The 13,096-nt window shown below is 44.7% G+C and overlaps 1 long non-coding RNA gene across 27 annotated transcripts in view; it reads left to right on the top strand.

Annotated features, from left to right (window-relative positions):
• LOC103098510 (uncharacterized) overlaps positions 1 to 13,096 on the top strand; it is a 143,087-nt gene that overhangs the window by 37,439 nt on the left and 92,552 nt on the right. For 18 of the 27 annotated variants that reach the window (XR_008914595.1, XR_008914569.1, XR_008914566.1 and 15 more), the window contains 6 exons: positions 987 to 2,214; positions 2,422 to 2,512; positions 3,273 to 3,341; positions 9,840 to 9,908; positions 10,987 to 11,132; positions 12,168 to 12,236. This is a non-coding gene — a long non-coding RNA (uncharacterized LOC103098510). Of the gene's footprint in view, positions 1 to 986; positions 2,215 to 2,262; positions 2,317 to 2,421; positions 2,513 to 3,272; positions 3,342 to 6,750; positions 7,225 to 9,839; positions 9,909 to 10,986; positions 11,133 to 11,171; positions 11,438 to 12,167; positions 12,237 to 13,096 lie in introns of those variants that run through there. The other 9 variants (XR_008914571.1, XR_008914570.1, XR_008914567.1 and 6 more) reach the window with 5 other exon arrangements.

Here is a 13,096-nt window from a genome sequence, read left to right as displayed (position 1 = left end):
GTAAGGGGGAAGGGGAAAATGTGAAGAAGGGAAAGGAGGAAAAGGAAAAGAATAGGGAGGGGAGAAAGAAAGTGAAGAAAATATAAGAGGAAGGGGGAGGATTAGACACTAAGATCATGCATTTAGAGAAGGAAGGGCCCTCAGACGTCATCTAATCCAACCCTCTCATTTGAGAGAAAATGAAGCTGAAGCCTACAAAAGTGCATTGTGATTTGTCCAGGATTATACAGATAATGGGGACCAGGGTTAATAAGTAAACCCTTGGCCTCTGTCTCCCAAGGCTCTGCTCTTTTCAATAAGGAGCCTAACATTCCCTAGGGAACAGGTGAGGAAAGGAGCTAGGGTTAGGGAAAAGAGAAAGAAAGTTGGTGGAGGGAGTTAAGAGCAAAGTGTGGTACCCGTACAGGAAAGCCTGCCTGGAGAAAGAAGCATAGGAAGATGTAAAGGTGGGGGAAGGGGCAGCTAGATGGTTCAGTGGATTTGTGGGCCAGGCCTGAAGATGGGAGATGCTAGCTTCAAATATGACTTCTGTCATTTCCAAGCTTTGTGACCCTGGGCAAGTCACTCAATCTCAGATGCCCAGCCTGTGCTGCTCTTCTCCTTTGGACTCAATACTTATAATCAATTCTCAGACGTAATATAAAAGTTTTAAAAACTGTTGGTTGAAGAGAGTGTGAGGTCTGAACTTAGAGGAGAGAGGATTGGAGGAAAGAGGAAGAAGGAGGAGGAGAAGAAAGGATATGTTTGGGCAGAAAAATAACAAGATCTTGTTGGAGGTAGGAAAAGAGAGAGGACTAAATAGAAGGAAGGACAGTAGGTGATGAGAGATGGAGATGAGGGAGAGGAAGGAGAAAGCTAGGAAGAATAAATGAAACAAAGGATACTAGGCAAGAGTATAGTAGGCAAAAAGTTAGACAGTTCTGGAACTGGGATGCCCACACTGCTGATACTGTGGAAATGGATAGAATTTTCTAACAAACTTTCAGGCTGTGACAAGAAAGAAGTCTCCAGCATGTCTCACAGGTATCTAAAGAGAGGTGGCAGCCTGGAGATTCCTGCCGGGTAAGGAGAGGGAAGGGTCACCAAGCAGAGCTCAGGGTGATGGGCTGGCAATAGTGGCAGGCCTGGATTATAAAGACCCAACATCAGACCCAACTCCTCCCTCAGGAGGCTGTCCCAGCCCTTCCCTGGCTCTGACTCTCAGCACATCTGTCCTCCCACCAGCTTTGGACTATAGAGGCAGCAGCCTCTCTGGCCAAGTTAGAACACTGAGGAGATCTGGGTTCTAGTGTCAGCTCTGCTGATGTCACTGTTCCCTATCCTCTGTCTCAGTGTCCTGCCCTATAACAGGACAGCATTAAAATACTTATAATCTACAGCAACATTTGGCATTAAGGTTGGTACTTCTGGTAGTGACTTAGGGGCCTTTAGGTCAGAAAGAACTTGTTCAAATAATGAAGCCAGGGATAGGAAGACATTAGGACCACTGCCTTTGTAGCAAATTACTAACCTTGATCCCATCCATTTCCCCCTTCATCCTAAGGGAAGCCAGTGGAGGGGGTGGGACGGATCAGAGAAAAAGTACATTGCATAAAAAACTCCAAAGGTCAACTCTACTGAAAGTGTGTTAAAGAAACCATCTTGATCTCTCTGGAGGGCACAATTGTTTGTTTACAGGGCTGAGAGCATGGTAAAAGAGAATGAAGATGGATGGGATGTGAGGGCATTGGATCTTTATTTAATCTCCTGAGTTATGTGTAAGGCACTTGTAGGACTTTGAGAAAGATGCTCCCAATTTTGTTAGCCTCAGTTAAGATCTGGATTCATATTCTGGCTGTGCTACCTGTAATTTTCATAATTTACAAGAAGGTGTAGTAATCTGACAACCAACTCTCCAATTTGAAATTACTGATAAATTATATATGTACATAGGCTATGGAATGAAATCTGAGGTTTGGTTTCTCCATTGCTTTAATTAAAAAAGGGTCTCATATAAGAAAGTCAGATGAGGTAGCTGAGCATTATTCCAAATAGGAGAATCCTGAATATTCCTGATTTCACTTTACAGATGAGCAAACAGAGCCAGAAGGACTCCATCTGCCTCTGTTCTGGGTCACACAGCCTTGGGGTGGCAGAGCCCCATCATTTGAACACAGGTTCCATGACTCCTGAAGGGAGCACTCTGTGGCCCAGAATGACATCATGGTTGCCAAGGTTTGTGGAATGTTGGCACTAAATGTGATATAATGGGGAGAGGAGAGGGATGGGCTTCATGGGCTGCAGGGGAGAGAGAGAAGATATAGGGAGAGTCAGAAGGTAGATGAGGGGGGAGGAAGAGGAGGATGAAAGGAGGAGAAGACAAGCTGAAGGAGGGGAAGGAGGAGGAGTCTATTCTAGAATCTTCTATATTATTGTGGACAGGTCTCAGGAGTCATTCAGTCCAACCCTGTCCTTTGATAGAAAATGAAGCTGGAGCCCAAGAAATTTAAGTCATTTACCCCAGGATCAGCAGGTAAAGCTCAGAGATGTGATTTGAACTCAGGGTCTCTTCCTCTCAAGGTTCTACTCCTTCCATTAGGGAAGCTACCCTTCCCTATCGAGGAGGAAGAAGGTTTGGAGAAAGAAATTTGGATGAGGGAGGATTGAATGGGAAAAGGTAGGGAAAAATCAGCTGGGTTTCTCAGTAGAAAGAGAGGCAGGAATGGAGGTGGGAGGTCTTGGGTTCAGATATGGATTCAGCTACCTGCTTAGCTGGTGATCCAGGAAAGTCTACCTCAGTTGCCCAGCCTGTACCACTCTTATGCCTGGGACTCAATACTTATCCGTCAATTCTCAGATACAATATAAAAGTATAAACAGAATTATTGGGGTCAATGAGTTTGGGGACGAAACCTGGAGAAGCAAAGATGGGGGAGGAAAAAGGAAAGAGGAGATGAAATAATATATTTGGGAGTAAAGAGTGCCTGAGAGAAGGATGGAGGTGGGGAAGGAGGTAAAAGGCCCCTTAGACAAGGCAACAAGTTTAGGCCAGGAGGGATGAGGGAGGGCAGGGGAGAGTGGGCAAGAGACTGGAGAGTTCTAGAATTGACTCCCACACAGCTGATTCTGTGGAAAAGGGAGAGTTGTGAGTTTGCCTTTTTAAAAATTTTTATTTAATTAGTCAATTTAGAACATTTCCCCTGGTTGCGAGAATCATGTTCGTTCACTCCACTCCCCCCACTCCCTCCCATAGCCAATACCCAATGAGTTTGCCTTTTCTATCTGACTTTCAGGGTGTGAGAAGAATGATGCCACTCAGGAGGTGACCCAAAGGGAGGTGGCAGCCTGGAGAATCCTGCAGGGTAAGGAGAGAGAAGGCTCACCAAGCAGAGCTCAGGGTGATGGGCTGGCAATAGTGGCAGGCCTGGATTATAAAGACCCAACATCAGACCCAACTCCTCCCTCAGGAGGCTGTCCCAGCCCTTCCCTGGCTCTGACTCTGAGCACATCTGTCCTCCCACCAGCTTTGGACTATAGAGGCAGCAGCCTCTCTGGCCAAGTTAGAACACTGAGGAGATCTGAGTTCTAGTGTCAGCCCTGCTGCTAACTGTCACTGGGTCCTTCCTTGTGTGTCTCCCTGTCCTGCCCCATAACAGGAGGACATGAGGACTTTCCCCATCAATACCACCCCATCCATATCTGCTGAGAGCTGTTGGTAGTGGAAGGGTCTGAGGGTCCTTCAGGTCACAGAGGGTTTGTGCAATAATGAAGCCAAAGTCAGGAAGTCACAGGGACCACACTGGCCTTGGCTGCTTCCTTGGTCAAATTCCTCACCTCCATCCCATCCCCATTCCCCCTTTGTTCCTAATGGAAGCCATTGGAGAGAGTGGGATGGAGAAGAGGCAAAGTCCATGAGAAAAACAACCCTAAAGGTAGTTACAAAAATTGTCTTGATCTCTGTGGAGGTTCCCATGGCTCCTTTATTGGGAGGGGACCCTGGTAAAGGAGAAAGGAGCATGGCTGGGATTGGAGCTCTGAGGTCCTCTGCTCTTTCCCAAGTTGAGTCCCAGGAATTTGTGTGACTTTGGGCAAAGTGCTACCTTTTTCTTAGCCATGTTTCTGCCATTTGTAAAGATATAGAGAAGGGTTAGTAGCAGACTAGAGATAGGAAGAAATCTACATTTAGTATTAAGATCTGTTTCCAATTCTTATAACTTTGAACAAGGTGTAATAATGCTCTGCTTTCTACAAAGAGACTCTCATATTTTATTTTTTTCCATTTGAATAAGTTTATTTAGTCAATTTAGAACATTTTTCCTTGCTTACAGCAATCACATTATCCCCCTCCCTCCTCTTCACCCACCCCTCTCTTAGACGATGTGCAATTTCATTGGTTATTACTTGTGTCCTTGATCAGGACCTATTTCCATGTAGTTGTTTACACTAGGATGTTCTTTTAGAGTCTACATCCCCAGCCATATCTCTTCGACCCATGTAATCAAGAAGTTGTTTTTCTTTGGTGTTTCTACTCCCACAGTGTTTCCTCTGGATGTGGATAGTGGTTTTTCTCATAGATTCCTCCTAGTTGTTCAGGATCACTGCATTGCCACTAATGGAGAACTCCATTACATTCGATTGTACCACAGTGTACAATGTTTTCCTGGTTCTGCTCCTCTCACTCTGCATCAATTCCTGGAGGTTGTTCCAGTCTCCATGGAATTCCTCCACTTTATTATTCCTTTGAGCACAATAGTATTCCATCACCAACAGATACCAGTTTGTTCAGCCATTCCCTAATTGAAGGGCATCCCCTCATTTTCCAATTTTTTGCCACCACAAAGAGCACAGCTATGAATATTCATGTACATGTCTTTTTCCTTATTATCTCTTTGGGGTACAAACCCTGCAATGCTATGGCTGGATCAAAGGGCAAAAGGTCTTTTAGAGTCCTTTGGGCATAGTTCCAAATTGCCCTCCAGAATGGTTGGATCAATTCACAACTCCACCAGCAATGCATTAGTGTCCCGACTTTGCCACATCCCCTCCAGCATTCATTACTTTTCTTTGCTGTCATGTTAGCCAATCTGTTAGGTGTGAGGTGATACCTCAGAGTTGTTTTGATTTGCATTTCTCTGATTATAAGAGATTTAGAACACTTTTTCATGTGCTTATTAATAGTTTTGGTTTCTTTAACTGAAAATTGCCTATTCAAGTCCCTTGCCCATTTATCAATCAGAGAATGGCTTGATTTTTTTGTACAACTGGTTTAGCTCTTAATAAATTTGAGTAATTAGACCTTTGTCAGAGGTTTTTCTAATGAAGATTGTTTCCCAATTTGTTGCTTCCCTTCTAATTTTGGATGCATTCGTTTTGTTTGTACAAACCCTTTTTAACTTGATGTAATCAAAATTATTGATTTTACACTTTGTGATTTTTTTCTAGCTCTTGCTTGTTTTTAAAGTCTTTTCTTTCCCAAAGATCTGACATATATACTACTCTGTGTTCGCCTAATTTTCTTATAGTTTCCTTCTTTATATTCAGGTCATTTACCTTTTCTGAGTTTATCTTGGTGTAAGGTGTGAGATGTTGATCCAAACCGAATCTCTCCAATACTGTCTTCCAATTTTCCCAGCAGTTTTTATCAAATAGTGGATTTTTGTCCCAAAAGGTGGGATCTTTTGGCTTATCATAAACTGTCTTGCTGAGGTCATTTACCCCATGTCTATTCCACTGATCCTCCTTTATGTCTCTTAGCCAATACAAGTTGTTTTGATGACCAACTGCTTTATAGTATAGTTTGAGATCTGGGACGGCAAGTCCTCCTTTCTTTGCATTTTTCTTCATGATTTCCCTCAATATCCTTGATCTTTTGTACTTCCAAATGAACTTTGTTATGTTTTTTTCTAATTTGACTCTCAGATTTTAAATTGCTGATGAATTGCATGTATAGGCCCCGGGATGAAATCTCAACTCTGGCCTGTCCATGGACCTAACATCAATGTGAGGTAAAGAAGAGAGAGTAGATGAGGTGGCTGAGCATTATTCCACATAGGAGATTCCTAAAGATTCCCAAATTCACTTTAGAGATGAGCAAACAGAGCTAGAAGGACTCTACCTGCATGTATTCTAGGTCACACAGCCATGGGGTGACAGAGCCCCATCATTTGAACACAGGTTCTAGGATTCCTTAGTTTACAAGCTGATGCCAAGGATGACATCAAAGTTTCCAAGGTTTGTTAAAAGTTACCATTAAAGGTGATATGATGGGGAGAAGAGAGGGATGGGCTCCAGGGGAGAGAGAAGAGATGGGGAGAGTCAGAAGGAAGATGAGGGGGAAAAAAGAGGAGGGTGAAAGAGAAAGGAGAAAACAAGCTGAAGGAGGGGAAGGGAAGGAATCAGTTCTAGAATATTCCTTTTTAAGGTGGACAGGGCTCAATAGTCATTCAGTCTAACCCTGTCGTTTGACAGAAAATGAAGCTGGAGCCCAGGAAAGTTCAGTGATTTGTGCATGGACCAAGAAGTTATTAAGATAAGAGATGGGATTGGAACCCAGGGTCTCATCCTCTCAAATTCTAAGGTTCTACTCCTTCCATTAGAGAAGCTACCATTACATAGAGAAGAAGAGGAAGAAAGTTTGGGAAAAAGAAAAGGAATATTGGGGGATTGAGGAGTGAATGAAAAAAGGTAGGGAAAAGTCAGCTAGGTAGTTCAGTGGATAGAGAGGCAGGAATGGAGATGGGGAGGTCTTGGGTTCAGATATGACTTCAGCCACCTTCTTAGCTGTGTGACCCAGGAAAGTTCACATTAGTTGCCCAGCCTGTACCACTCTTCTGCTTGGGATCCAATATTTATCTATCAATTCTTAGATATAATATAAACGTTTAAAAAACAGAATTGTAGGGATCAATGGTTTTGGGGTTAAACATGAAGAAGGAAAGATGGGGGAGGGAAGAGGAAAGAGGATATGTTTGGGTAGTAAACAGTGTCTGAGAGCAGAGGGATGGAGGTGGGGAAGGAGTTAATGAAAAAACCCCTTAGACTAAGCCAAAAGGTGAGAGGGGAATGGAGGGTAACGTGTGCAAGAGACTGGACAGATCTTCAGTTGGGACCCCCACACTCTGCTGCCTCTGTGGAAAAAAAAGAGTTGTGAGTTTGCCTTTTCAATCTGACTTTCAGGGTGTGAGAAGAATGATGCCACTCAAGAGGTGACCCAAAGGGAGGTGGCAGCCTGGAGAATCCTGCAGGGTAAGGAGAGGGAAGGCTCACCAAGCAGAGCTCAGGGTGATGATGGGCTGGCAATAGTGGCAGGCCTGGAGTATAAAGACCCAACATCAAACCCAAATCCTCACTTAGGAGGCTGTCCCAGCCCTTCCCTGGCTCTGACTCTCAGCACATCTGTCCTCCAACCAGCTTTGGACTATAGAGCCAGCAGCCTCTCTGGCCAAGTTAGAACATTGAGGAGATCTGGGTTCTAGTCTCAGCTCTGCTGCTAACTGTCACTGGGTCCTGCCTTGTGTGCCTCCCTGTCCTGCCCCATAACAGGAGGGCATGAGGACTTTCCCCATCAATACCACCCCATCCATATCTGCTGAGAGCTGTTGGTAGTGGAAGGGTCTGAGGGTCCTTCAGGTCACAGAGGGTTTGTGCAGTAATGAAGCCAAAGTCAGGAAGTCACAGGGACCACACTGGCCTTGGCTGCTTCCTTGGTCAAATTCCTCACCTCCATCCCATCCCCTTACCTCCTGTGGTACTAATGGAAGCCATTGGAGAGACTGAGATGGAGAAGAAGAAATATCCACTAGAATAACAACTCCATAGAAACATAGAAGAAAAACATTTCCTTGATCACATGATTCAATGGGGATAGGATTGGGGATGTAGACTCTAAAAGATCACCTAGTACGGACATCTATAATATGGAAATAGGTCTTGATCAGTGACACAGGTAAAAAACAGTGAAATTGCTCATTGACTAGAGAAGAGGGGTGGGAGAAAGAACATAAATAATATAACCTTGAAAAATAGTCTAAATATGAATTAAATAATTTTTCAAAATGAAAAAAGGAAACAACCATCACTCTGTTGCAGATATTAATTGTAAAGAAATGGGTCTTGATCAATGATACACTTAAAAGTCATGGAAATTGCAGATTGTCTATGCAAGCTGGGGGAAAGAGGAGATAAAGGAAAGAACAGGAATAATGTAACCATGTAAGATAGTCTAAATGAATTAAATAAATAATTTTTTAAAAGGAAAAAAGAAAACAACCCCAAAGCTAGTTACAAAAATTGTCTTGATCTATGTGGAGGGTTCCATGGCTCCTTTATTGGGAAGGGAACCTTGTCAAGGAGAAGGACTTTGCCTGGGACTGGAGCTCTCTGACCCTCTGCTCTCTTTCCCAAGTTGAGTCCCAGGAATTCATGTGACTTTGGGCAAGATGCTCCCTCTCTCTTGGCCATGTTTCTGTCATTTGTAAAGATAGAGAAGGGTTAGTAGCAGACTGGAGAAAGGAAGAAATCCACATTCAGTATTAAGATCTGGTTCAAATTCTTATAACTTTGAAAAAGGTGTAGTCATGCACTGACTTCTACCAAGAGAATCTCAGATTTTAAATTGCTGATTAATTGCATGTATGGACTCCAGAATGAAATCTCAGCTCTGGCCTATCCATGGCTCTAACATCAAAGTGAGCTAAAGAAGAGAGAGTAGATAAGGAGGAAGCTGAGCATTATTCCAAATAGGAGAATCCTGAAGATTCCTGATTTCTCTTTACAAATGAGCAAACAGACCCAGAAGGTCTCCACCTGCATCTGTTCTGGGTCACACAGCCATGGGGTGGCAGAGCCACATCATTTGAACACAGGTTCTAGGATTCCTTAGTTTACAAGCTGATGCCCCCATTTCCAAAGTTTGTGAAAAGTTGCAACTACATGTGATGTCTTGGGGAGAGGAGAGAGACGGGCTGCAGGGGAGAAGGAGAAGAGATGGGGAGAGTCAGAAGGTATATGAGGGGGAAGAAAGAGGAGGATGAAAGAGAAGGGAGCAAACAAGCTGAAGGAGGGGATGGGGGAGGAATCAGTTCTAGAATCTTCCCTTTCGAGGTGGACAGGGCTCAGGAGTCATTCATTCCAACCCTGTCCTTTGACAGAAAGTGAAGTTGGAGCCCAGGAAAGTTCAGTGATTTTCGGCAGGACCAACAGGTAATGATGATAAGAGATAGGATTTGAACCCAGGGACTCTGTTCCTCAAGGTTCTATTCTTTCCCTTAGGGAGGCTACCATTCCCTAGGGAAGAGGAAGAAGGTTTGGGAAAAAGATAAGGAATGTTAGAAGATGGAGGAGTGAATGGAAAAGGGTGAGGAAAAGTCAGCTAGGTGGCTCAATCTAGTAGATAGAGAGGCAGGAATGGAGATGGGGAGGACTTGGGTTCAGATATGGCTTCAGCTACCTCCTTTGCTCTGTGACCCTGGAAAGTCCACCTCCTTTGCCCAGCCTGTACCAGTCTTCTGACTGGAACTCAGTACATATCCATCAATTCTCAGAACAATATGAAGGTTTAAAAACAGAATTGTTTGGGTCAATGAGTTTGGAGGCTACACGTGGAGAAGGGAAGATGGGGAAGGGAAGATGGGGGAGGGAAGAGGAAAGAGGAGATGAAAGAATATGGGAAGTAAACAGTGTTTGAAAGTAGAGGGAAGGAGGTGATTTAAAAGGCCCTTAAACTAGACAAAAAGGTTAGCCTGGGAGAGCTGAAGGGAAGGTAAAGTGTACAAGAGGCTGGACAGACAGTTGGGACTCCCACACTCTGCTGATGCTGTGGAAAGACAATTGTGACTTTGCCTTTTCTTTCTGACTTTCAGGGTGTGAGAAAAATGATGCCACTCAGGAGGTGACCCAAAGGGCGGTGGCAGCCTGGAGAATCCTGCAGGGTAAGGAGATGGAAAGCTCACCAAGCAGAGGTCAGGGTGATGGGCTGGCAATAGTGGCAGGCCTGGATTCATAAAGACCCAACATCAAACCCAACTCCTCCATCAGGAGGCTATCCCAGCCCTTCCCTGGCTCTGACTCTCAGCACATCTGTCCTCCCACCAGCTTTGGATTATAGAGGCAGCAGCCTCTCTGGCCAAGTTAGAACATTGAGGAGATCTGGGTTCTAGTCTCAGCTCTGCTGCTAACTGTCACTGGGTCCTTCCTTGTGTGTCTCCCTGTCCTGCCCTGTATCAGGAGGGCATGAGGACTTTCCCCATCAATACCACCCCATTCAGATCTGCTGAGAGCTGCTGGTAGTGGGAGGGTCTGAGGGTCCTTCAGGTCACAGAGGGTTTGTGCAATAATGAAGCCAAAGTCAGGAAGTCACCGGGACCACCCTGGCCTTGGCTGCTTCCTTGGTCAAATTCCTCACCTCCATCCCATCCCCTTTCCCCCTTTGGTCCCAATGGAAGCCATTGGAGAGTGTGTGATTGAGAAGAGGAAAGTCCATGAGAAAAACAACCCCATAGTTAGAGTTACAAAAATCATCTTCATCTATGTGGAGGGTACCATGGCTAATTGATTGGGAAGGGACCTTGATAAAGGAGAAAGACCATGGCTGGGATTGGAGCTCTATGCCCTCTGCTCTCTTTCCCAAGTTGAGTCCCAAGATTTGTGTGAGATTGGGCAAGATGCTCCCTCTTTCTTGGCCATGTTTCTGCCATTTGTAAAGATAGAGAAGAGTTAGCAGCAGAGTTGGAGTAAAGAAGAAATCTACATTCAGTCATTTAAGATCTGGTTCAAATTCTTAGGAGGAAGGAAGAGGATCATTCCACCTAGTTCAATATTCCTCTGCCTTTTTCCAAAAGAATCTCAGATTTCAAATGACTTATGAATTGTGTGAATTATGTATAGAATGAAAATCTCAGCTCTGGCCTCTCCATGGCTCTAACAAAAATGTGCACTAAAGAAGAAATGAGGAGGCTGAGAATTATCCTCAATAGGAGGATCCTAAAGATTCCTGATTTCACTTTACAGATGAGCAAACACAACCAGAAGGACTCCAACTGCATCTGTTTTGGGTCACACAGCCTTGGGGTGGCAGAGCCCCATCATTTGAATGCAGGTTCCATGATGCCTGAAGGCAATAGAGTGTCACCCAGCATGACATTATGGTTGTCAAGGTTTGTGGAATGTTGCCACCAATTGTGATTTTTCATGGGCAGAGGGGATGGATGGGCTGCATAGGCTTCAGGGCAGTGAGAGAAGAGATAGGGAGAATCAGAAGATCGATAAGGGGGAAGGAAGAGAAGGTTGAAAGGAAGGAGAAGATAAGCTAAAGGAGGGGAAGGGGAAAGTGTCAGTTCAAGAATCTTCCATTTATTTTGAGGTAGTCAGTGCTCAGGAGTCATTCAGTCCAACCCTGTCCTTTGAAGGAAAATGAAGCTGGAGCCCAGGAAAGTTCAGTGATTTGCCCCAATATATATAGGTAATGGATGATAGGAGATGGGATTTGAACCCAGGGCCTCTGTCTCCTGGGGTTTAGCTCATTCAACTGGGGGAGACTTAACCTTCCCTAGAGAACAGTAAGATGGTGTGGGAAAAACATAAAGAGCACTGCAGTAGGGAAGAGTAAAAATGTAGGGGGTGGTCAACTGGATGGTGCACTAGATAGAGAAACAGGTTTGGAGCTGGGTAAGTCCTCAGTTCAAATATGGCTTCAGCCACTTAGCTGTGTGACCCTGGAAAATCAACCTCCTTTGCACAGCCTATCCCACTGTTCTGCCTCAGATGGACTACTTAATATCAATATTCAGATACTATAATAATAAGGTTTAAAGACAGACCTGCTGGTGGAAGAATGTGGGGTTGATGAGCTTGGAGAGGAGAAACGGGGAGGGAAGAGGAAGGAGGAGAAACAATGTTTGGGGAGTAAAGAATGTCTGAGAGAAGAGGGATGGAGGTGGGGATGGAGGTAAAAGGAGGAGGCCTAAATGAAGTAGGAAACACAAATGAGAAGGTGGGGTGAGAGAAAGGAAGGAATAAATAAACTTCAGGGGATGAGAAAAGAGAGATGAGGCCTCAGGGTGAGACTGGGAGAGGTGAAGGGAGGGTAGAATGTGCAAGAGGCTGAACAGATCTGGAATTGGGACCCCCACACTCTGCTGACTCTGTGGAAAGACACAGTTGTGAGTTTGCCTTTTCTATCTGACTTTCAGGGTGTGAGAAGAATGATGCCAGTCAAGAGGTGACCCAAAGGGAGGTGGCAGCCTGGAGAATTCTGCAGGGTAAGGAGAGGGAAGGCTCACCAAGCAGAGCTCAGGGTGATGATGGGCTGGCAATAGTGGCAGGCCTGGATTATAAAGACCCAACATCAAACCCAACTCCTCCCTCAGGAGGCTGTCCCAGCCTTTCCCTGGCTCTGACTCTCAGCACATCTGTCCTCCCACCAGCTTTGGACTATAGAGCCAGCAGCCTCTCTGGCCAAGTTAGAACATTGAGGAGATCTGGGTTCTAGTCTCAGCTCTTCTGCTAACTGTCACTGGGTCCTTCCTTGTGTGTCTCCCTGTCCTGCCCTGTATCAGGAGGGCATGAGGACTTTCCCCATCAATACCAACCCATTCAGATCTGCTGAGAGCTGCTGGTAGTGGGAGGGTCTGAGGGTCCTTCAGGTCACAGAGGGTTTGTGCAATAATGAAGCCAAAGTCAGGAAGTCACAGGGACCACACTGGCCCTTGGCTGCTTCCTTGGTCAAATTCCTCACCTCCATCCCATCCCCTTTCCCCCTTTGGTCCTATTGGAAGCCATTGGAGAGAGTGGGATTGAGAAGAGGAAAGTCCATGAGAAAAACAGCTCCATAGAAATACAGAAGAAAAATATTTGCTTGATCACAAGATTCAATGGGGATACGATTGGGGATGTTTACTTTAAACCATCACTCTATTATTATTCATTTTATTAATTATATAGAAATGGGTCTGGGTCTTGATCACTGATACACTTAAAATTCAGGGGAATTGCCCATTGCCTATGCAAGCTGGGGGCAAGAGGAGGTAAAGGAAAGAGCATGAATAAGGTAACAATGGAAAAATATTCTAAATAGATCAAATAAATAGTTATTAAAAAGGAAAAAAGAAAACAACCGCAA

The sequence above is a fragment of the Monodelphis domestica genome, chromosome X (assembly GCF_027887165.1).
Source record: "Monodelphis domestica isolate mMonDom1 chromosome X, mMonDom1.pri, whole genome shotgun sequence".
Taxonomy (NCBI): Eukaryota; Metazoa; Chordata; class Mammalia; order Didelphimorphia; family Didelphidae; genus Monodelphis; species Monodelphis domestica.
Note: the sequence above shows the minus strand (reverse complement) of the source record. Positions and strands in the feature narration are given on the sequence as shown.